Raw genomic sequence first — 24,849 nt, 5'->3', positions numbered from 1 at the left:
TCAGAGTTATACTGGTACTGTTTATAGAAAGCTGTTGCTAAATCAGTCCAGGTGCGGATGTTAGAGCTCTCAAGCTGATAATACCATTCCAACTGTGTGCCAGATAGACTCTCTTGGAAGAAATGGATCCATAGCTTCCTATCAGCGGTATGTGGCTGAATCTTTCTCACATAAGCTCTCAGATGCATCTGAGGACAAGACACACCATCGTACTTAGTGAAAGTGGGGATCTTGAATTTGCGAGGAATGGTCACATCGGAGACCAGACCCAAACTTTCGAAATCCAGACCGGGCGCCTTCTGACCCTCCATGGCTAGCATACGTTCTTCCAGCAACTTGTACTTATCATCTCTTGGAGAGTACTGTTCATTTTCATAATCTTCATCGTCATCCTCAGGGTTGGAGAAATCAACATTCTCCTCCTCTGAATCATTCTCCGGCTCCTCTTCTGGACCATTCGGAATTCCAAACTTGACTCCCGCGGCCTGTCTTTTAAGCCTTCTTCCCGTGTTAATGTAACTCACAGGTTTCTGGTCTTTCTTCTTCTCGAGCAAGAGAGCCTTCAATTCCTCTTGCCCCTTGGATAAGCTCAGCATCATCTCCTGAAATTGAGCATTCTGAGCCTGGAGATCTTTGACAGTTTGTTCGAGGTCCATTTTTCTGTTTAGAAGGAAGACCGTGAGAATATTGATCTCTTTAGGATACCTGTTATGCAATGTTATGTTATGCTATGCAATGTATGAAATGTTTTCAAGGACTTTTGGAACTTAACTTTGCGTAAACCACCAAAAAGAGAGGAACTTTTTATTAATAATTTCTTTAATCAATGTTCATTACAAAAGGGAAAATAAAAATACAATGAAAGCTCAAGTCTCCCAGGGACGGCTTCTTTTTGGGCGAAGATATGTATTGAGTCTTCGTTCCTCATTAAGCTGGCTGGTGAGCTCTAACACTTTCTTCCTTTCTGCAACAAACTGAGTCTCAAAAGTATCCCTTTCCTCTCTCAACTGGATCCAGGATCTCTTTAATTCTTCAACATCGGTAGGCATATCAGGATAAGGAATGATCTGAGGAGTACCTTCTTTAACTTCTGGTTCAACAATCAGCGGTCCGACTGCAAGATATGGCATGACAAGTTCACGAGCTCTGGCGCGTACCCATCTGAGATAAGGTTCCATAGGAATAAAGTTTTTCTGTCCTAAAGTGCTTCTTTTCACCATGCCCCAGGCTTGTACAAATCTCTGACGGAGACCTTGAGAATCATTGTCATAGTCAAACACAATTCCTTGGATGATTATTTCATGTGGACCATCTCTTCGAGCATAACCAAACTGACATAGGGCTAAGGCCGGGTTACAAGTGATACCTCCTCTTATTCCTAGGAGTGGCACATTGGGGAACTCGCCATAACGGTCAATGATGGTAACATTTTCCTTGAACTGAGGACACCAACAGATGTTTGAATGGGAGAGCGACATTATCCTTTGAGACCATTTCAAACTCTGCTCGTTCTTCAAGACTGATTGAGGAAGGTGCGAAATAAACCACCTAGACAATAGAGGTATGCAGCACATGAGAGTCCCTTGCCTTTTCATAGTACGAGTGTGGAGGGAATGCAAAATGTCTCCAAGCACGGTAGGCACAGGGTTATGAGTGAGAAATATCTTAATAGCATTCATATCTACGAATTGGTCTGGGTTAGGAAATAGCACCAAACCATAGATTAGCAATGCTAGAACATCCTCGAAAGCATGGACATTCATATCCTTTAAGAATTCTCGGGCCTTATTTATCAAAAACTTGGCAAGTAAACCCTTAACTCCACTTCTTGTTACGCAATTGGTTTCAATATCGGACTTTGTCATGTGTAAAGCCGCGGCAACTTCTTCAGACTTCAGAATCTTTTCTAAACCACTGAAAGGTGTTTGATCAAGAATAGGTATCCCAAGCAACTTGGAGAATTCTTCTAATGTGGGTACCAACTGATAATCTGGGAATGTGAAGCAATGATGTTTAGGATCGAAGAACTGGAATAGGACCCTCATCATATCCTCTTTGAAACCAGTGGTAACCAAATTGAGGAGAGAACCATGTCTCTGGATAAACTGAGCCCGATCAGGAAGTTCTGACACTAAATCCTTGAGTTGAGGAGAGATTGCCACAAGATTAATCCGGATAGTCTTCCTGGGAGCCATAGCCTTACAAAACAGAGCAAAGTTAAATCCCTAAGTCCTTGAAATGGTTAGTACAATGCCATGATGTTATGATGTTATGATGTTATGATGTTATGTAAACAACAAGCACAAACAAGTCACACAACAATCATTCCTAGGTTTTAAGGCTTGCATGAATTCCATAGGTAAGTACCCTCCCCACTGAAGTTTGGTTGGTTCAACCTGTCCTAGAATAGTAACCGGGTTCTAGAAGGATCTCAAATGATCGACCTTTCTTTAAGTCCACTTCAGTGCAACACCAAGTGGTTGACCAAAGCTTCCCTAAAGTCCAATCTCAAAGAGTGTAGTTTCGAGTCTCAACCAACCCCAGTCGGAACCGAAGTCAGTTATCTCACTACTTTCTAATGGCTAGGATGAGTCAATTAGGGTTCTAAAGATCTGGTTAATGCTTTGATGACACCACGCAGACGCCAAATTTCTCCTCAAGTAAACATGAGGAACATCAGGACATCCAAAGTGTCACATTAACCGTAGCCATCATTTTAACCATTCCAGTATACGCCGGATAGTCGCGATGATCTATTGCTACTTACCTAAGGTACACTAGATCCGGGTGTAGGATCTTTCACTCAAAATACCCTTAAAAGAAAGGAACAATTTGAAAACATAAATGATTTTTTTAGGTGACCTCTCTTTGTAGTCCCCAGCAGAGTCGCCAGTTCTGTCATACGGTGAACTGACTTGGGGTGTTTTGCTTTTAATCGCAATGTCGCGGATAGCAAGAGTCGCCACCGACTTTTCTTTTATCCAATAGGGAAAGGTGGAAAAGAACAGGAAAGACCTTAATTAGACTTTGGGTTTGGGAGGTACATTATACAAAGGGAAGGTGTTAGCACCCTTTGTATCCATGGTTATCCATGGGCTCTTGATTGCTTGATCACTTATGTTTGTCTGGGAAAAGTGGTTGTGCATTGTTTAGAAAGTGTTTTGAAAAGAGAATTTAACTTTGTAATGATTCTTGTATGAATGTATACAAAGTGGTTATCTCGTTTAGTTTTGAAAGTTGTTTAGAAAAATATAACTCGGTGATGATCCTGGCATGAATGTATACCAAGTGGTGATTTTCTAAAAGATGTTTTGAAAAGGTGTAAGGTGCGAAAAGTATTTCGATTTGTGAGTAAGCAATTAAGAGTTATACCTTCCTAGGGTCTTTATGGGCATTTCCTATCCTTATGAGGGTAAAACCGTCCTTATTATTGAGAAATAAGTGGTTTCATCCTTTGGATGTAAAAGGGTCATTGTAGGGTCATCGATTGGTCATTGAAAGCAACGGTTGTAAGGATACCTTAGCATTCGAAGGGACTATCATCATTTAACCGTAGGCTACACCGAAGAGTCATCGAGGGACAAAATCATATATTAGAAGGCAACATCTGAGGGGCTATGATGATTTAATCGAAGGGTCTTAGCTAAGTGTATCCCCACATTCGCGGGACATGACCATAATACCGTAATACCGTAAAGCAACAGGGAGAGGTCCAGGATCACATACTCAAAGGCCGTATTTTACAATCAATTAGATAATCAGGAGGAATCCCCCGCATTAAAATTAATACATTAAGATCAATTAAGCAATTTAGAGTGGATCTTTGCCACAAAATTAATACATTAAAATCAATTGAGTACTTCAGGGTGAATCTCCACAAGGGTATCCCACACATAAAGTGGAATACCTAACAAGCAATCTTTTCCTGGGATACGTGAACCTTTACAAAACTCAACAAAACATGTCAGAACACCAAATCAGGGCGCAATCGAGGATTACACCAAAAAAAAAAACAACAGTAAATAGGGTCGGGTAAATGATGCATGGCTATGATAAAACATGAGTGAAAAACCAGAACAGAAAAGTCAGCTACTGTCACGTTCGCTCCTGCCTCGCCCAGCGAAGGCTTAGCGAATACTCGCTGCATGCTCGCTTAGCGATGTGCTAGCGAGCGGCTGCGGATTCTGGTTTTGATATCAGTACAATTTCAACCAATTTTATGCCTTATGGCTTTCATTACAGCAGTTATATGGTTAATTATTTAAGGTATTCAGGTACATACCAAAATTCACATGCCAAACTTAAGATATTTAATCATAATGCCATATGCAAATTAAGAACATAAGGCAGTAATAGCAATGTAAAACCTGTTTGCAACTGAATTGCGACTTCGAATCGGCAAAATCGGATTGAATTGGGCAGAGGTAACCTTGATGCCGCCGAGTTCCTTCAGGGTTTGCCTCCCGTGAGTGTTAGAGTCTGCTTGCTAGGGTTCTTCTTTCTCCGTTTTCGTTCCCCTTTTTCTGACTGAAGCTTGGCTATTTATAATGCTCTTGTTGTGACCTAATGGGCTCAGAATGAAGCCCAAAAATTCTGATATTCGCAAGCTTCGCTAGGCGAAGGATTTGCTCGCCTAGCGAGCAGGCCATCTGTGACCTAATGGGCTCAGAATGAAGCCCAACAATTCTGGTATTCGCAAGCTTCGCTAGGCGAAGGATTTGCTCGCCTAGCGAGCATGTTAGTTTGGGCTTTTTCTGGATTGGGTCTGTTGTGAGCTGGGCTTTTGTTCCTTTAAGGTCAATGCCTTGCAGAATAAGTTGGAGTACTTCGAGAAATGTTTTGCAAGATTAATGGGCAAATTTTGGGGTATGACAGGCATCTAGGGTTCTATTAGAGTAATATATTACGTGTAGTTTCTTATCTTTTCTTTTCCCTAAAACAGCTCCTATAGCAAAATTGCTAGCATCACACATTATTTCGAAGGGTTTAGTCCAATCCGGGGTTTGTAGAATGGGTGCTGAAATTAATGCTTGTTTTATACGGTTAAAGGCTTCGATGCATTTTTTATCGAAAATGAATTCGATGTCTTTCATCAGAAGGCCGGTCAGGGGTTTCGTTATTTTAGAGAAGTCTTTTATGAAGCGTCGGTAGAAACCGGCGTGTCCAAGGAAACTACGGACTTCTCTAACTATTTTAGGAGGTTTAAGGTTTTCTATAACTTCTATTTTTGCTTTATCGACCTCAATGCCTCTTTAAGATATTATATGTCCTAGCACTATGCCTTCTTTAACCATAAAGTGGCACTTCTCCCAGTTTAACACAAGGTTAACTTCTACGCATCTCTCTAGGATTTTCTCAAGATTAATGAGGCAGTCTTCAAAGTCTAATCCACACACCAAGAAGTCGTCCATGAATACTTCCATGATTCCGTTGAGATAATCTACGAAGATTGACATCATACAATGTTGGAAAGTAGGTGGCGCATTATAGAGTCCAAACGACATTCGTCTGTAAGAAAACGTTCCATAAGGACAAGTAAAGGTTGTTTTCTCTTGATCATTGGGGTGTATGGGTATTTGGAAAAATCTAGAATATCCATCAAGAAAACAAAAGTAAGAGTGTCTGGAAAGACGCTCCAACATTTGATCTATGAATGGAAGGGGGAAATGGTCTTTCCTAGTTGCCTTATTGAGCTTCCTATAATCTATGCACACACGCCATCCGCCTTCTATGCGTTTAGTGACATGCTCTCCCTTCTCGTTCTGCACAACTGTGATGCTTCCCTTCTTGGGTACCACATGTACAAGACTTACCCACTTACTATCAGGAATCTGATAGATTATACCAGCTTCCAGTTGTTTAAGGACTTCCTTTTTCACCACCTCGCTCATCACAGGGTTGATCCTTCTCTGATGTTCTCTGGAAGGTTTTGAATCCTCCTCTAGTGAGATCCTGTGCATACACATGGATGGGCTTATACCTTTTAGATCAGAGATGTTGTACCTTAAGGAAGAGGGGTACCTTCTTAAAACATTCAAGAGTCGATTCGTCTCGTCTTGATTTAAGGTGGCACTAACTATTACTGGGTGGTTCATTTCTTCATCCAAGAACTCATATCTTAGGTTCTTGGGTAGTTCCTTAAGTTCTTGGGCTGGTTTTTGAGAATTAGGTGAAGGGTCTGGAGTAAGATCCAAACATTCGTGAGGTTTCGTTTCCTCTAGCTCATCATCTTTTTCATTCGGGTTTGAAAATGGTTCGATCTTAGGTTCTCCTTGATCAAATTCTCTTATGAACTCATCTATGATATCGATCACATAACATGCGTCTCCTAGAATTGGTGCCATCAGGAATTTCAAAAGAATGAACTCGATCTTTTCATCCCCTACTTTGAAGGTTAATTTCCCTCTTTTAACATCTATTATAGCTCCGGCTGTTGATAAGAATGGTCTACCTAAAAGAATAGGGATATCTTTGTCTTCTTTGATATCCATGACCACAAAGCCTGTTGGGATATAAAGTTGACCGATCCTAACTGGGATGTCTTCTAAAATGCCTACAAGATACTTAACAGACCTATCGGCTAATTGAAGGGACATCTTAGTTGGTTGTAATTCTCCTAAGTTTAACCTTTTACATACAGCTAAGGGCATTAAACTCACACTAGCGCCTAAGTCTAGGAAAGCTTTGTCGATCACATGACTCCCTAAAATGCAAGGTATAGAAAAACTACCAGGGTCTTTCTCCTTCTTAGCAAGTTTATCCTCGGAAATAAAGTTGCATTCCAAGGGTTTTGGATTATCTAGCATATGCTTGTTGGTTAAGATGTCTTTGAGAAATTTGGCGTAAGACGGAATTTGGGTGATAGCTTCGGTGAAAGGAATCTCTACATGAAGCTTTTCTATCACTTTTATAAATTTCTGGTATTGGTTATTAACTTTGGTTTGTTTAAGTCTTTGCGGATATGGGATTGGTGGTTTGTACGGGGGTGGTGGTTTGTAAGTTTTATCCTTGGCTTCACCTTCTTGGTTGGTTTGTTTCTCTGGTTCCTCCGGTTCCTCTTCTTGGTTGGTAGGTACAGAAGTTTTGGACTCGCTCATTGCTTGGTTACGAGGCCCTTCGTAAGCGGTCCCACTTCGTAACAAGATAGCGTTAGCTTGCCCTCGAGGGTTTGGTTGAGGTTGTCCAGGGAATTGGCCTCCAGGTGTAGTTTGTGGGGCTTGGTTTTGTGCTACCTGTGAGATCTAGGTTTCAAGCATCTTGTTGTGAGTGATTATCTGATCAACCTTGGTTCCTAATTGCGTTATAAGTTCGTTTACATGAATGTTCTGGTTTAGGAATTCTTTATTTTGCTGAGTCTAGCCCGATATAAAGATCTCCATGATCTTCTCAAGGTTAGACTTCTGGGGCACAACTTGCATAGGTTGGTTTGGTTTTTGTGCTTGATAACCTTGCAGTCTCTGAGGTGCATGATTTTGGATAGGGTTCTGGTTTTTATAGGAGAAATTTGGATGATTCTTCCATCCAGGGTTGTAAGTGTTTGAAAATGGGTTACCTTGGGCGTAATTCACTTGGTCGATATTCAGTTCGTTCAAAAGGTTACACTCCGCTGATTCGTGTCCTTTAGATCCACAGAGTTCGCACTCTATGTGGACTACTGCTACGGTGTTAGTGTTTGTAGACATATGTTCGATCCTAAGGGCTAAAGCGTCCATTTTCGCCTGCATCATGTCTAGAGAGCTTACCTCAGGTATTCCACCTTGGGTCTCCTTTTTCTCTATTGATGCTCATTTAGTTCCCCATTGGTGATGGTTTTGGGCCATATCCTCAATCAGGTCACAAGCTTCTGGATAAGGTTTGTTCATCAGCGCGCCACCTGCGGCAGCGTCGATGCTCATCTTGGTGTTATAATGGAGTCCATTGTAGAAGGTATGAACGATCAACCATTGTTCTAGGCCATGGTATGGACAGACTCTTAATAGCTCTTTATATCTCTCCCAAGCTTCGAAAAGCGATTCTCCTTGGTTTTTAGCAAATCTAGTTATTTGGTTTCGAAGAACAACAGTCTTACTAGGGGGAAATATCTAGCAAGGAATACTCTCCTAAGGTCTTCCCAGGTAGTTATTGAATTAGCTGGAAGTGAATCTAGCCATGAACGTGCTCTATCCCTGAGGGAGAAAGGAAATAATCTTAAATGGATCGCATCGGGTGAAGCGCCGTTAGATTTAAAGGTGTCGGCTAGTTGGATAAAAACTTTTAAATGTTGATTCGGGTTCTCAGTAGCGAGACCCGCGTATTGGTTTTGTTGCACTAATTGCAACAAAGACGGTTTTAGTTCGAAATTGTTAGCAGGAATAAGGGGGTTTACTATACTCGAGCTAGGTTCCTCATCAGAGGGTTGGGAAAATTCCTTAAGAGGTCTCCTATCGTGATTCTCGGCCATAGCTTTCTTAATTCGGATGAGTAAGAGGTGTGTACGAGTATAACGTTCGGGTTCCGCTAAAGGATCTACTAAATTTACGGTACTACGTGTTCTTCGCATTTACCGGCTAATAATGCCTTAGTCTATACGGTGTAACAACAGGGTACGAAATTTGATGAAGTTGGTCCCCAGCAACGGCGCCAAAAACTTGATCGTGTTGATTCGCAAGTGCACGAATTACGTCAAAGTAATATAAAAGAATATCGATCCCACAAAGACCAATCGTCAATCTATCGATTACTATCGTTACGGTGTTTATCTAAGACGGTATAAAAGAGATATTGGGTTTGCAAAATAACGGTAAATAATAAATGCAGGTAAAGACAGGTTGAATGTAATCACGTCAGTTAAGTGATGTTTCGATTGTCTAAATAGAACTACTTATGAGGCAATATTTTCTACTCTTGAAAAGAATCCATTTAACAGGAACTGTCGCTTTCGCGTATTCAGAACCGAGTTTACCCTTAAATTAAGGCCTCTTATTGTCACTTATAAAAGGTGCGCAGAATGCTAAAGTAGTAAACTTATTTTTAAGAAATGAGACTCGTAAACTTAGTTGAAAAGTGATTTTGATTTGGAAAATTTACCCAAGGAGTTTCCTAATTTTAAATCTACCAACGCGTCCGAAAACAGTTTCAAAAATAGTTTTTCCTTAAGTGATAAAAATTCCTAGTTACTAAGTGTTGCACCCCAAAATTTGCCCTCTATTTTTAACTCTAACCAATTTTTTGTTTCACATTCATTTGCATCATCTTCATAGCATAACATTTTTTTCTGTCTTAATATTAGCCGGAATAATTTCTCGGAATTTACAAACAGACTGGTCAAATTAACTTTTTAACTGTGCCTAAAATTAGTCAACGAAAAAATGTCAAGTTTAAGTTTGCAAATGTCGGTAACTTTAATCTGCGGTTCACGTGGTTTAATTTGACATGCTAAAAATATTTTTACGACTATTTTTGGTCATATGTTGATCAGTCTGAGCAGTTTAAACGGTTATAATTTTTATTTCAAAATCCGACCAAACGCTGTATTTTTCCGAGTCATTTATTTCGCGCTGATTATTTTGACGTGTTCATTTTATTTTCTCGAGCATTTTGGTGCCCGACATTTTTTTTTGGGGTCTATTTATTTTTATATTGGGTCTAGAATAAATAAATAGGTTAATTAGTTTTTATTTTAATTTTAACTATTTTAATTATTTAACTTTATTCAGTTTTTAATTTAATATTGGGTTTCAAAATAAACTTAGGCCCATTATCATTAACCTAATTTGTTCCTATATATATTTACTAGCATGACTGATAGAGGGAGGCCAAAAGACAGAACAAAAAAGAGAAACTGAGAGTGGCTGATCTATACTATCGTACACACAGTTTGGTAATAGTTTATATATGATATATACTTTATCTATTTTGTTGATATATTTGTTACTGTATTTCAAATACATGTTCATATGTGTGACTGTGTTATGTATTCCAGATACATGCGGTTTGGTTAAATATATCAGGATATCGCCGTTTTGCTTTTTTATGCACATAAGTATAACATGTATAATAATTTGGTTCATTGTATTATGTATTTGATGTGTTTGTTTTTATATAAGTTTTACATGTCTCATAATATATAATATAATATAATAATAATTTTGTTGTTAATAAAAATGCATATGGATCATATAATATATAATTTATAATATGTAACTAGTGTGTTAAATATATATATATTTCTATTTTATGTTATAATTTGATTATGTTTTCGGATCGGATCGTGTCAATATGCCGTTTTCACATATACGTGTATGAGGCGTGGCATTTGTGTTATCCGATCCAGTTGCGATGATCGCAATTTTGCGCTAGCAACGCCGTTGTTTTTTTTTAATTCATATTTTTTTTATATATACATATATTTAGATCTGCACACTTTTTTTTTCATAACTAACTACCCTGACTTTTCCTAAACCCTGACAATTTCGCCACAAACTCTAAATTTCAAACCTAAAACTTTAACCGTGTTGTTTCCTCTAAACCATAAACCTTTTCTTAAACCTTAACAAACCTTATTATTATTTCCTATTCTCGCTCATATTTATGTTATTCATACACTGTAACTGCTTCGCCCTTGTAATATTTTAAGTTTTAACTTGTAATATTTTCAGTTTTACTTTTCGCCATCTTTATTATGTAACTGCACCAAAGCGTTGTAATAATTATGATTTTATTTTCAGCCATTTATTTTCTGCCATTTTATTTTTCTGCCATTTATTTTTCTGCCATTTAAATTCCTGCCATTGATCCTATATTAACTGCGTGGTTTAGTAATGTAGGGCGTGAAAACCTAGTAAATTAATTATTTAATATTTTTCTATAACCTTTATATTTTTTTGTAAATAAATAATAAATACTAACTATTTTAATAACTTTTTTTTATTACTTACTTATAATAATAAATCCTTATATATTTTGTAAATAAAATCTAATTGACCATTTTTCTAATTGAATAATAATAATAAACCTATTAATCTAATAATTTGATATTTTCTATAACCTTTATTTATTTTGTAAATAACAAACTTAATATTTTTCATATAACTCTTTTATTTTATAATTTGTACATTAATGTATTTTAAATTCTTTTATTATTACTAATTTATTTTAAACTCATATTTTTCTAATAACTTCTAAAAAAATCTAACTTGTTTAACTTAAAATAATTTCTTTTAAAATTCTAACCTTTTTATTATCACTTTATTATTATTGTTATTTTATTATTGCTTTATTACCATTGTTTATTTATTATTTTATTATTATTTGCTTTTATCTATTCTATTTTTGCTTCATTATTTTCCTTATTTTAATTTTGTTTTATTTATAATATTAGGAACAAATGTATAGGTTGTAAATTTATTCTTTCTCGCCTGATTATTATGTATCTGTCCCATAGCCATGTAATAGTTTAGGAATTTATTTTTCTTGCTTTTATTTTTTGTAAATATTTATTGCGTGGTTAGTAATTTAGGGAGTGCAAAAAAACTAACTGTAAATAATTGAACTTAGAAAATTAAATTCAAGACAAATATCTGAAAAATAACACTCACACACGTAAGTCGATCTTTGATCGCCATCTGTACTTCCTAGGGTATTCCTCTTGGTTGCCTTCTTTAAATGGTCAAGTCCCTCGAAAATAGGGGTGTCTTAAGCAGAGTCCCTTCAAACAGAAAAATCATCAAGTCCCTATAAACTTAAAAGATCAAGTCCCTACGAGGTTGCCTACGATATAATGATCTTGTCCCTTCGGTAAATATGATGATAGTCCCTATGAGTTGCTAAAGACACCCCTTATGTTGCCTTCATTGACCATACGATGACCCTACGCCCGTCCCTTAAACACATCCAAGGTAATGACTACCTATTCCTTAATAATAGGGACAGTCTTACCATTGAAAGAATATACGAGAACACGAAAGACTTAATCTAGGGTAGGTATCTCATAGTTACTTGCTCACACTTTTCAAAATTACTTTTACACCTCACAATTTCTAAACTAGGTTTTGTATACACCCATACGAGGGTCATTACAAAGTACTTAAAGAAATTTTTCTAATCACACACTACACTCTTGCAAACAAACAAAGTGAGCTAAGTAACTAAGAGCCCATGGATAACCATGGATATAAAGGGTGCTAATACCTTCCCTTTGTATAACCTACCCCCCGAACTCAAAATCTTTTTAAGGTCTTTCCTGTTCTTTTATGTCCTTTCCTTTTGGATAAAATAAAAGTCGGTGGCGACTCTTGCTATCCGCAACATTTAACTAAAGTCAGTTCTCCCACCGTGTTACAGAACTGGCGACTCTGCTGGGGACTTAATAAAAGAGGGGTACCCTTAGGAATTAGATCACTTTAAAATTGTTTGCCTTGTTTGCTTTATACTTATCTGTTGGGTGCTCTTATGTGTGAAAGACCCTAACCCGGATCTAGTGTACCTTAGGTAAATGGCAATAGATCAAGGAAACTGTACGGCGTATATCGATATGGTTGATCTGGTGGCCATAGTTAGTGTGACTTCTTGGTTGGTGCATATGTTCCTTAAGCAAGTTGAGGATAATATGAGGCTGCCATATGTTGTCAATACACTAACTGACTTTTAGAACCCTAGTCATCCCATCTTGGCCTTTAGAAAGTAGTGAGATAACCGGCTTTGGTGAAGACTGAAGTTGGTTGATACTCGATACTACACTCATTGAGATCCTAAACTTGGAGGGTTTTGGTTGGCAAGTAAGTTGCCTACTGAACAACCACCCTTGTGAAGGATCAATGATTTTGAGATCCCTTAGAACCTGGTTACTTTTGTAGGACAAGATGAATCAACTAAACTTCAGGGGAGGGTACTTACCTTTAAACCTCATGCAAGCCTTCAAACCTAGGGCTATTGTGTGACTTGTTTGTGTGTGCCACATGTTTGTGATTGAGCATAACATCATAGCATCATCATGCATCATAAGCATAGCATTTTCACTAACCATTTCAAGGACCAAAGGATTTATCTTTGTTCTTTGTTGCAGGTCATGGCTTCTGCTCGTAGGAATACTATCCGGATCAACTTTGTAGGAATACCTCCTAAGCTTAAGGAATTGGCCTCTCAAGTTTCTGAAAACTCCCAGTTCATCAAGAAGCACGGTCACCTACTGGATCTAGTCACTTCAGGGTTCAATGAAGACATGATGAGTGTCCTGTTTCAGTTCTTTGACCCTAAACATCATTGCTTCACATTTCCCGACTATCAGCTGGTTCCTACAATGGAAGAGTTCTCCAAGCTTCTGGGTATACCTATTCTTGATCAGAAACCCTTCACAGGCTTGGAAAAAGAGCCTAAACCTGAAGTCATTGCTGCAGCCTTACATTTAAAGAAATCAGACATTGTCCTAGAAACAAGGAGTGGAGTTAAGGGTATTCTTGCTAAGGTATTGATGGAGAAAGCTCAAGTATTCCTGAAGGCTATGAGTTATGATGCTTTTGAGGAGATCTTAGCCCTATTGATTTATGGCTTAGTACTGTTCCCCAATCCAGACCAGTTCATAGACGTGCACGCCATCAACATATTTCTGACTCGCAATCCAGTGCCTACATTACTTGGAGACATCTTACACTCTCTTCATACCCGTACTACGAAGGCACGAGGAACTCTGATGTGTTGCATACCTCTATTATCTAGGTGGTTTATTTCTCACCTTCCTCGATCAGTGATGAAGAATGAACAAGGGTTCAGGTGGTCCAAGAGGATTATGTCACTTTCTCATTCAGATATTCATTGGTGCTCTAGATCTATGGAGAATGTTACCATCATTGACCGTTGTGGGGAGTTCCCTAATGTGCCACTCCTTGGCATAAGAGGGGGCATTACCTACAACCCTTCTTTAGCTCTACGTCAGTTTGGTTACGCTCGGACTGATGGTCCTCATGACATGCTTATTCAGGGTATTGTGTTCGACTACGACAACGATCTTCAAGGTTACCGTCAAAGGTTCATACGAGCATGGGGTAAAATGAACAAGGTTGACAGCAAGACTCTGGAACCCAAGTACACTATTCCTATGGAACCATATCTCAGATGGGTACGATCTCGTGCTCAGACTCTTATGATGCCATATCCTGCTATCCTGCCAGTTACCATGGAGCCTGTTTGTCATACGGTGAACTGACTTTATGTGTTTTGCTTCGGAAAGCAAATGTCGCGGTTAGCAAGAGTCGCCACCGACTTTTCTTTTATCCAATAAGGAAAGGTGGAAAAGAACAGGAAAGACCTTAATTAGATTTTGGGTTCGGGAGGTACATTATACAAAGGGAAGGTGTTAGCACCCTTTGTATCCATGGTTATCCATGGGCTCTTAATTGCTTGATCACTTATGTTTGTTTGGAAAAAGTGGTTGTGAATTGTTTAGAAAATGTTTTGAAAAGAGAATTTAACTTTGTAATGATTCTTGTATGAATGTATACAAAGTGGTTATCTCGTTTAGTTTTGAAAGTTGTTTAGAAAAATATAACTCGGTAATGATTCTAGTATGAATGTATACCAAGTGGTGATTTTCTAAAAGATGTTTTGAAAGGTGTGGGGTGTGAAAAATATTTTTAGGTTGTGAGCCAGCAATTAAGGGTTATACCTACCCAAGGTCTTTATGGGCATTTCCTATCCTTATGAGGGTAAAACTGTCCTTACTATTAAGAAGTAAGTAGTTTTATCCTTTGGATGTTAAAGGGTCATCGTAGGGTCATCGATTGGTCATTGAAGGCAACATTTGTAAGGATACCTTAGAATTCGAAGGGACGATCATCATTTAGCCGTAGGCTACACCGAAGGGTCATCGAGGGACAAAATCATATACTCGAAGGCAACATCCGAGGGACTATGATTTTATTTATAGGGGCATGATGATTTAACCGAAGGGTCTTTGCTAGGTGTATCCCTACATCCGTGGGACATGACCATAATACCGTAATACCGTAAGGCAACAAAGACAGGTCCAAGATCACATATTCAAAGGCAAAGTTTTACAATTAATTAGATAGCCGTAATCAATTAGGTAATTAGAGTGAATTTCCACATTAAAATCGATTAAACAATTAGGATGAATCTCCACATTAAAATCAACTAAATAATTAGGAGGAATCTCCACAAGGGTATCCCACAAATAAAGTGGAATACCTAGCAAGCTACTTGTTCCTGGGAATATGTGAACCCTTACAACATTCAGCACACAGGTCAGAATACCAAACGGGGGTGCAATCGAGGATTACACCGCAAAGGAAAACATAGCAGTAGGAATGTCAGGCAAAATAACGCATGATTAACATAGAACAGATCAAATAAGCACAGAACAGAACACCCAAAATATTAGCGACTGTCACGTTCGCCTCTGCCTCGCCTAGCGAAGGCCTAGCGAATACTCGCTACAGGCTCGCTTAGCGATGTGCTAGCGAGCGGCTGCAGGTTTTGAATTTCAGAACAGTATGACCTCAGCCTGCTGCACGCCTTATGGCATCCAATACACAAATTACATGGTTCAGCATTCACAATATTCAGGCACATTTAAATTCCCATGCAAAACCTCAAATATGTTTGTGAATTCAATTATAATATCATATGCAAATTAAGAACATAAAGCGGTAATGGTAATACAAACCTGTTTGCAATCGAATTGCAACCTTGAATTGGTAAGTTGGATTGAGTTGGGCGGCGGTAACCTCGATGCGGATGAGTTTCCTTCAGGGTTTCCTTTAGGGTTGCTCTGAATTCTCTGGGTTAGCCTCCAGGGTTTGTTGTGCCTTCTTTCTATCTCCGGTTTTCCTTCCGTTTTCGTCCTCCCTCTTCCTGAATGAAGCTCTGCTATTTATAATACTCTTTTTATGACCTAATGGGCTCAGAATGAAGCCCTGAATTTTCTGATATCCGCAAGCTTCGCTAGGCGAGCGGTATAGCAAGGGGTTCGCTAGGCGAAGGATTTGCTCGCCTAGCGAGCAAGCCAGTTTGGGCCATTTTCTGGATTTGGGCCATCTGTGTGCTGGGCCTTTGTTCTTTTGAGATTAATGCCTTGAAAAATAAGTTGGGTGCCTTAAAAAATGCCTTGTAATGTTAACGAGCAAATTTTGGGGTATGACAGCTGCCCCTGTTCAATATTCTTGAACCGAGAGAGTTAGAATGGTATGTACGCCATTCGTGGTCTGGAGGTGGAAGATTATTGAACATTAGAATGCCCCAAAAATTTGCACTTGTTAATCAGAAGTTATTCCTGATGGAGATGGGCTTAAAGATGCCATCCAGGAAGTTTGATGATGAAGGACCAGAACGGGTCATACACTGTTGGGGATAAAGGATCAGAATGGACCATATGCTAAATCGTATCTGAATAGCAAAGTGAGTTACCCCTTAGGCGGGTGACTTCATCGGGGATGACAGATCAGAATGGATCGTACGCTAGATCGTCTCTGAGTTGCAGAATGAACCGTGCGTTAGGCGGTATCTGACGAAGGTAGAATCAGAATGGATCATACGCTAGATCGTATCTGAGTTGAAGATCCAAATGGGTCGTATGTTAGACCGTATTGGAGTTGCAGAATGAGTCGTACGTTAGGCTGTATCTGAAAAGGGGTCAGAGTGGATCGTACGTTAGATCGCATCTGAGTTGAAGATCCAAATGGGTCGTACGTTAGACCGTATTGGAGTTGCAGAATGAGCCGTACGTTAGGCTGTATCTGAAGAAGGTAGAATCAGAATGGATCATACGCTAGATCGTATCTGAGTTGAAGATCCAAATGGGTCGTACGTTAGACCGCATTGGAGTTGCAGAATGAGCCGTACGTTAGGCTGTATCTGAAAAGGGGTAAGAGTGGATCGTACGTTAGATCGCATCTGAGTTGAAGATCCAAATGGGTCGTACGTTAGACCGTATTGGAGTTGCAGAATGAGCCGTACGTTAGGCTGTATCTGAAGAAGGTAGAATCAGAATGGATCATACGCTAGATCGTATCTGAGTTGAAGATCCAAATGGGTCGTACGTTAGACCGCATTGGAGTTGCAGAATGAGCCGTACGTTAGGCTGTATCTGAAAAGGGGTCAGAGTGGATCGTACGTTAGATCGTATCTGAGTTGCAGAATGAGCCGTATGCTAGGCTGTATCTGAAGAAGAAAGTAGTCGTACGCTAGACTACACCCCGGAATGTACCGTATGCTAGGCAGTATCTGAGGATTTGAAGATCCAAATGGGTCGTACGCTAGACCGTATTGGAGTAGTTGAAGGAGTCATATGTTGAGCTAAACCAGAATGAACCGTACGCTAGGCTATATCTGATAGTATTTGTATACGTTGTATTTGCAATGAATATCTGGGGTGGGCTTAAAGATGCCACTATTGGGAGGATATCAGAGTGCTTGTCAGAATGGATGTTCATATGAATTATATCTGAGAGATGTAGTTGAATCTTGAATGTAATTGATAAAGATGTTCGTCTGAATGGACCTTTGTTTTGACTGTATCAGGAGGATAATTAACCTGAAAAATAAAGTTAGCTTCATGCGATGTCATGATGCATGAGATGTTTTATGCTTATGAAAATAAATGCGAACAATGTATGCATGCGTATGCTGTGAAATGATGTAATGAATGAATTATGCGTCTGAAAAGTTTTTCCTGGCGACTCCCTGGGGAAAATAAATCCCCATCTTCTGGTTGGAGATACTTGTATTGATGACCCTTTCTCAGCTAGGGATACTTGATTTCTGTCTGATGGTGGAAACACTCAACAGAGCCCGGCTGGGGATGGAAGAGGTGACCAGTATGTCTGGTGATGCCAACTGTTTTTGTTGGGGAATGGAATTAGCAACCGGATTCATTGGAACGCATGGTTAGACCTTCTCCTCGATCCTGAAGTCTTTTGTAATTGCTATTTCCGTTTTGTGCATGTATTTTTGATAAACATCGATCATATTCAAATGCACATATTAATTCAAATTAAATCAATGGACGTTTACGCAAACAAAACAGAACAAGTAAAACAAAAGCATCTTTTGGAAAATAAAATTGTATTGATTTTGAAAGAGGGCCTATAAACAGGCAATTTGTGTACAAAGAGACAGAAATCCTAGTAAGAGGAAATTGTCGGGAACATAAAGAAAAAGCTATGAAGGAAAAGTCCTATCGATTCTAATTCTGCTACTGTCATTATGTCTTCAAGCATCTCATCTCCTGCTGTCGGATAGAAGTGATTGGCTTGTTCAGTCCCTTTGACTTGGGTGAAGCTGACTGAGAACGGGACATAGTCATACGCTTTTAATCCCTAATTTTTGCCTGGACCACCTTTTCAGGTTTTCAGTCCACCAGGATACCCTTTTTTGCCCAAGCCGCCTTTTCAGGTTTTCGACTCGTCGGGTGTACATTTTTATATGTTTATCCCTAATTTTTTCCCGAACCCTTTTGGTTCGCCGCGATGCCCTTACTTTTGCCTAGGTACGTCGACCTAGCGGGTCTCTTTTATGCGTAATATTTTTTGACTATGTCTGTGTTCACGGGATGCGGGAAGTCTTCGCCGTCCATCGTAGCAAGTATCATGGCTCCACCAGAGAATACCTTATTAACTACAAATGGCCCTTCATATGTGGGAGTCCATTTGCCCCTGGGATCACCTTGTGGTAGAATGATACGCTTTATCACCAATTCGCCGATTTGATACACCCGTCTCTTGACCTTTTTGTTGAATGCCTGAGTCATGCGCTTCTGATATATCTGCTGTCGCATCCTGCGAAAAATCAACCGGCGAGACTCAAAAATAAAACACACACAGAGCCGCCACTGCGCGTTATTTATCCCAAGATAGGGAAAGGAAACGCTCAGAAAAACCTGGAAAGGAAATGGTCTTGCGACCAAAGAGAAAGGGTAAGGGAGTCGGTTACGCGAGGGGAAGGTATTAGCACCCCTCACGTCCGTCGTACTCGACGGGATCCACGTTCTAAGAAAAGAAAAGGTTGCTAAACATCACACACACACACAAGGGAACGCAGGTGGGGTTAAGAGAAACGGGCTCGATAAGGTATCGCACCTTATGCCTACATATCTTGTCTGGAACAAGAATCAGAGCCTCTGTAGTTCGGCTTACGCACGCCAAACAACACAAAACATACAAACACACAAGGGTGGCAAACATGGAGCCCGACAACCACCGGATGGAATTACGTCGGCATCCGAACCAAAACACACTCAAAAGGGCAAACATGGAGCCCGACAGCCAATCCTGGGCTTACGTCGGCATCCGAACCAAAACACACAGTCAGATAACAAGTAAACACACGCAAAAAAGGAAAAGGTTGCCCGGAGTGGTCTCGCACGACCACCTGCCTACATACCTCGTCTGGAACGAGGATCAGGGCGATGTAGTTCCCCTGAAAGGGACTGAATTGCTAACCAGAAACCGGGGAAAGACACACTACTAGGGAGCTGGACTCGAGCCTAGTGTTGTCATGCATCGTTTACCCTAAGTTCGGTTTTCTATCCTACTTGCATAAGCAAACTATTCCTATCCAGGAAAGAAGCCAGCACACAAGCATACAGCATAATTCAAGTATACATCAAATGAGAACAAGCATCTCAAACAGATATCCGCACAGCACGCACTATAACCAAACAAGTGGCTCACACAATAGGTTTGACTGCCGAAGCGAGTCGTCTGTACGGGCTGGGTTTGCTCTTAACCTTGCCATTACGAGGCTAAGGTGAAGCAGATGAGAGGTGAAGTGAGGATCAGACCTCACAGCTCTTATCCCTAACCAGGGAGAGCTTCTGACAAATGAGCATGGGTCCAGAATAGGGGAACCCTTCTATACTCGATGACTCCGACTCGATTGTGCGACAGCACAGATCTTGGGCTTGTGTTCTCAATGCTACAACCATGTAATGGGAGCAATGAGAAGACTCACAGAATAGTGGGGGGTAGATTGCATACCCCTACCTTCCACCAATTGCCTTATTTAAAGGACTTTCACCTGCTTGGCACGAAAAATAAACAACCACAATCATTGCCTCTTAAGGAGGACTTCAGACATTTATTTGCCCGGTCAAATAACAGACCGGGTCTCCAGACTACATGAAGTTAGGAAGTTATACCTCAATGCAAGTTGCTTAAGCAAAGCAAAGCAAAAGTTCACAAGGAACTGAGCAACTAAAAGTACCTGGAAACAGTCAAACACAGTTAGTACTCAGACAGACAAAACTAAACAGCAAGTATCAACCAATTAATCTATACAGATCAATGCACAACAAAGCAAGCTCAAAGCTCAATCCCAAACTTCACAACCTACAAAACAATGTTATGTTAGTGTACAAACATCAAACAACATCAATTGCATTTAACTTGATTCATTCTCCATGTGCATTATGCTTTTGATCCTGAAAAATCAAGCAAATATTAGCAACTAGACCACTAGGCCAAGCCTAGGGTCCAAAGGCAAGAAAAATTCCTAAACAGCAAGGTATCTCTAACCAAACTCAAGCTAAAGTCAAACAAGAGCAAACACCATTAGTCTCATGTTCATATCATTCATCATGTTCATGTTATGCACAAAACAAGGCAAATTAGTTCAAATGAAGCACCAAACATGCAAACAGAACTATTGCATTCAAATCCATACCAAAACAATTCTAAAAATTCTCAAATAATTTACACCTAAACAGGGGATATTCAAGGTCTAGCATGTCAAATTTTAGCCAAATTGGACCAAGGGAACCATGTCAATGAAAATCAACAAAAACAGACACAATTATATGCTCCAAATCACAACACCAACACATGAACTCACTTCAAAAATTCATAACTCAATGAAAACAAAAAATAAATGGATGAGACCAAAACAGGGATGTTCCATCATGTGTCTATTTCAAGCATATCAAATTTCATGATCATTCAATACCATATGAGCATTTCACATTGATTCTACCAACCTATGTCACATGAACTTGCAAATTCAACCACCAGAGATGAAAAATAGCAATCAATTTGAAAATGCCACATAAAATTCCACAAAAATTCACATAGCATCTTAACATGCTAATCAATCATCATGCAAAATTTCACATTAATCCAACAAGTATAGGTCACTAAAACAAATCCAGCAAGTTGACATAATGAGGTGTGACACAAATTGTCACACCTAAGTTCCAAAATTTGCTGCTCAATGACCAGGTATCAAAAATTCATGAAATTTACATGTAAATCTCCATCAGCCAGTCCACAATCATCACAAAAATTTTCAAGCATTTATTTTAGAATATGAGGATTTCATGAACAAAATGGCACAATGTATCAAAATATGAACACATGTGAAATAAGCCTAGGTCAAATCATATTTTTGCCATGCACAACTTTGACCAATAGGTCAAACAAATTCTAGAGTCAACAACAAAGTCAAAGGAAAAACTCTCATATTTTTCTGAATTTTCTATAATTTTCTATGAATTTTTAAAGGTGTTATGAATTTTAAGAAATTTTTTAGAATTAATATAATTAAGAGAATTTTCAGTAATGGCACTATGGTAATTCTTGTAACAGTGGCGCGGGAAACATCATTTTTCAAACAGAAATGCGCTCACACGGATCAAACAGTAAACATAATTCAACAATTCATCTTCTTCTTCGAGCGACATTACCGTGTTCATCAACGGCAGCTTCGACTTTGCTTATTTCATCACCAAAATTAACAAACTAATAACCGTTGGAAAGGTCTGAATGTGAGGATCTCAAATACGTAATCAATTTCACCTAATTCTTAACACAACTTACGGATCGATCGAATAAAGTTTCACATTCAAAACTAAAAATCATGATATCTCGTTCTACAATCAACCAAATCGAAAACTACGAATTGCAGCACGCTCAGCAATGAATGAACTACAAAAACCACATCTCAATTCAAGAAATAATGAGACTCGGATTCGCACCTTATTTCGATGACAGCAAGTAATCCGCGAGCTTCGAGCTTCAAATCATGAAAACAGATGTAGAACACGCTTCAGGAAGATGAATTCTAAGCTCAAGTTCAACTGCTTTCACTCCTAGTGCAAGAATTTTTGATTTGCCATATGCGATGTAATGTTGGACAGTTGCAATTGGTGGAGCAATTGATGATGAGAACCACAAACAGATGTAGAGGAAGATGATGCAAGATTAACACAAAAGGAAATTCGAAAATTGATCAACAATTGAAGGAGTTTGATGAATTTGAAGATTTTGGTGTTCTTGAGATTTTGAGAGAATGTGATGAGTTTTTGATCCAACTTTGGTAAATGTGAAATTCTGTTATGCTTAGCATGTGATTAAGAATATATATGATACACTAATCCATGCTTAATCATGTAATTAACCAAAAATGCAAATGTTAAGTGAAATGGTTAACTTTCAAAGTGAGGGCAAAAGTGGAATTTCATAGGACAACTCAATGCCACCTATTTGACAGCTCACACACCTTCCAAATGCCATGTGTGAGCTGTTGCAATTTGTCTCATGCTCATTGGATAAGCCATTCTCAATTTCACTATGTATTTGCATTTTGTCCATTTTTGCCATTCCATTTTTCAAGCCAAATCCCAAACCATGAAGCCTAGCCATGAAGTGATGATTCCAACAAATTTTAAATGCCATTCATGAGGTGTAGCAAAAATTCCCACTCAAAAATTCCAATTATTTTGAAAGTTGGACAATTTTGCCCTTGGTCCACTTTAACTGTCCAGTTGAAAAGTGACTTTTTGCCTTGACCACTTTTGGAAAAATCCAATTATGCACCATGAAAGTACATGTCAAATGGAGTTTGTGCATATAAAGAACTTGCAATTTGGACAAACCATGTGGAAATTATGGCCTCCTGATTATGGGTCATTTTTGAATTTCACTGAGCCATAATTTTCCAACCATACATTGGAATTTCAAGTTCTTGGACTTTTTGGAAAGGTGAGAACAAGATCTACAACTTTCATGTTGAACAAATTTGCATTTGAAGCTTCCTTGGACACGTGGCTTTGAGGTCAAAAACTTTCCATTTTTGGAAACTTCAATTACAAGTCACTTTCTATTTTTGGCAGTTTTTGTCCTGACTTGATTTTCTTCATTTTTAAGCTTTGAGATGTCAAATAACACTTGTTCCAACATGAATGAAGTGTATCCAACTCATTTCCACCTCCAAATTCATCAGATCATGTACAGTTGACCACAGTTGACTTTTCAACTGATAGATGAATCTGGCAATGCATAGATCAAATTGAACCCCAATCTTCAACTGAAATAGCTCAAGGGTGATACCCTAGCCTCAATTAGCTCAATATAACCATATAATGAACCCCATAACCATCATAGACCCCATCTCCTGATTATGCCCTGATTGGCCCAATGCAACTGATTAGGGTTGACCAGTGGTCAAAACCCTAATCTCAAGGAATCTTCTTCAATCTCCTGATGACATCCAACCATGATGATGATGATGTATCATTGCAATCAAGATGAAGACCATCATCCATTAAGAATCACAAAACCCTAATTCACAGCCCAATCCTAAGATGGCCAATGATCAGTCAGTAAACCATAGGCTTGCACTTTGACTTCTCCATCTTCTGATCGAGACTTGAGAGGATAGTTTGCACAATGTAACCACATGATATGCAATATGCAATGCCTTAATGACCTAAAATGATATGTACAATGTTAATGCTAGTCCCAAGAGAGGAGGGCAAATTTTGAGGTGTTACAGCTGCCCCTATTCAATCCACTTTGAACCTGTCGATACGGAATAGCCTCGGCTTTCGGATGATCAGGGTGAAGAGTGATTGAATACCAAGAACAGACGAACAATTTGCACTCCGATGGGATAATAATTAACAACGCCTGTCAGAATCGGCGAAGAAACAATCTCGAAACTAAAAATATCCGTCTGGTACGGAGAAAGTCGGCTTGAATACCGAAACAACAACGTCGACCTGGATACCAAAATAAATGGTAACGCAGGGATAACCATGGCCTGAACACCACTCATCCGCTCGGGATTATTATTCCTTTCTTTTTATGCTTTTCTTGAACCCCGAAATTTTTCTTTCGCGCAAATGATCCCAGATCACCGCATTTGAACCCCGAAATCTTCTTTCCTTGTGATAACTCCGCTGGCAATCGTCGGAAATAACACCAATCACCACTCTGATGGCGACATATCAGAGGGTACACCTTCAACCAGACACTGACAGATGACCGGGAAGAAACTCGATGTTTACAGGCATCGGACGATGATGTTTTACAGGACACCAAAGAAAACTCGACCAAACATTAAACAATGACTGGGAGACAACTCGATGTTTACAGGCATCGGACAATGATGTTTACAGGCATCAAACAATGATGTTTACAGGCATCAAACAATGATGTTTACAGGCATCAAACAATGATGTGGACAGGCATCAAATAAGGATGTTTACAGGCATCAAACAATGATGTTTACAGGCATCAAAGAAAACTCGACCAAACATTAAACAATGACTGGGAGAAAACTCGATGTTTACAGGCATCGGACAATGATGTTTACAGGCATCAGACAATGATGTGGACAGGCATCAAACAATGATGTTTACAGGCATCAAAGAAAACTCGACCAAACATTAAACAATGACTGGGAGAAAACTCGATGTTTACAGGCATCGGACAATGATGTTTACAGGCATCAGACAATGATGTGGACAGGCATCAAACAATGATGTGGACAGGCATCAGACAAGGATGTTTACAGGCATCAAACAATGATCGACCAGACATTAAACAATGACTGGGAGAAAACTCGACGTTTACTGAACATCGA

At 39.2% G+C, this 24,849-nt stretch overlaps 1 non-coding gene across 1 annotated transcript; it reads left to right on the top strand.

Annotated features, from left to right (window-relative positions):
* The first annotated feature begins 7,950 nt into the window (after window positions 1-7,950).
* LOC127099380 (small nucleolar RNA R71) lies at window positions 7,951-8,057 on the top strand. Its single transcript, XR_007793887.1, has one exon. It is a non-coding gene; the product is annotated as a small nucleolar RNA R71 (small nucleolar RNA).
* Window positions 8,058-24,849: the final 16,792 nt, after the last annotated feature.

This window comes from Lathyrus oleraceus, chromosome 6, assembly GCF_024323335.1.
Source record: "Lathyrus oleraceus cultivar Zhongwan6 chromosome 6, CAAS_Psat_ZW6_1.0, whole genome shotgun sequence".
NCBI classification, from domain to species: Eukaryota; Viridiplantae; Streptophyta; class Magnoliopsida; order Fabales; family Fabaceae; genus Lathyrus; species Lathyrus oleraceus.
Note: the sequence above shows the minus strand (reverse complement) of the source record. Positions and strands in the feature narration are given on the sequence as shown.